This window comes from Lepidothrix coronata, unplaced genomic scaffold (genome assembly GCF_001604755.1).
Source record: "Lepidothrix coronata isolate B3197 unplaced genomic scaffold, Lepidothrix_coronata-1.0 Scaffold570, whole genome shotgun sequence".
NCBI classification, from domain to species: domain Eukaryota; kingdom Metazoa; phylum Chordata; class Aves; order Passeriformes; family Pipridae; genus Lepidothrix; species Lepidothrix coronata.
In genome coordinates, this window is record NW_016690750.1 from 19,664 (window position 1) to 20,850 (window position 1,187).

A 1,187-nucleotide genomic window follows, 5' to 3' on the forward strand; every position below is an offset into this window, starting at 1 on the left:
CAATTTGGGGGTCTGGGGGATCCAGGTGACCCTAAAGGACCCCAATTTGGGGGTCTGGGGGATCCAGGTGACCTTAAAGGACCCAAATTTGGGGGTCTGGGGGGTCCAGATGACCTTCAAGGACCCAAATTTGGGGGTCTGGGGGATCCAGGGGACCTTCAAGGACCCAAATTTGGGGGTCTCAGGTGTCCAGGTGATCCCATTTTGGGGGTCCCAGGTATCAAGAGATTCCAAATTTGGGGTCTCAGGTGACCAGGTGACCTTGAGAGACCCAATTTTGGGGGTCTGGGGGGGTCAAGGTGACCTTTAAGGACCCAAATTTGGGGGTCTGGGGGGTCCAGGTGACCTTCAAGGACCCAAATTTGGGGGTCTGGGGGCTCCAGGTGACCTTCAAGGACCCAAATTTGGGGGTCTCAGGTGTCCAGGTGACCCCATTTTGGGGGTCCCAGGTATCAAGAGATTCCAAATTTGGGGTCTCAGGTGACCAGGGGACCTTCAAGGACCCAAATTTGGGGGTCTCGGGTGCTTGGGGGTCCCAAATTTGGGGGTCTGAGGGTTTGGGGTCCCCAATTTGGCGATTTGGGGGGGTCCAGGTGACCTTCAAGGACCCAAATGTGGGGGTCCCAGGTGTCCAGGGGACCTTCAAGGACCCAAATTTGGGGGTCTCAGTTGTCCAGGTGACCCTAATTGGGGGTCTCAGGTGTCCAGGTGACCTTCAAGACCCCAAATTTGGGGGTCTGGGGGATCCAGGTGACCTTCAAGGACCCAAATTTGGGGGTCTCAGGTGCTTGGGGGTCCCAAATTTGGGGGTCTGAGGGTTTGGGGTCCCCAATTTGGCGATTTGGGGTGTCCAGGTGACCTTCAAGGACCCGAATTTGGGGGTCTCAGGTGTCCAGGTGACCTACAAGGACCCAAATTTGGGGGTCTCAGGTGTCCAGGTGACCCAAATTTGGGGGTCGGGGGGGTCCAGGTGACCTTGAGAGACCCCAAATTCGGGGGTCTCAGGTATCCAGGTGACCCCAGTTTGGGGGTCTCAGGTGTCCAGGTGACCTTCAAGGCCCCAAATTTGGGGGTCTGGGGGATCCAGGTGACCCTAAAGGACCCAAATTTGGGGGTCTCAGGTGCTTGGGGGTCCCAAATTTGGGGGTCTGAGGGTTTGGGGTCCCCAATTTGGCGATTTGGGGGGG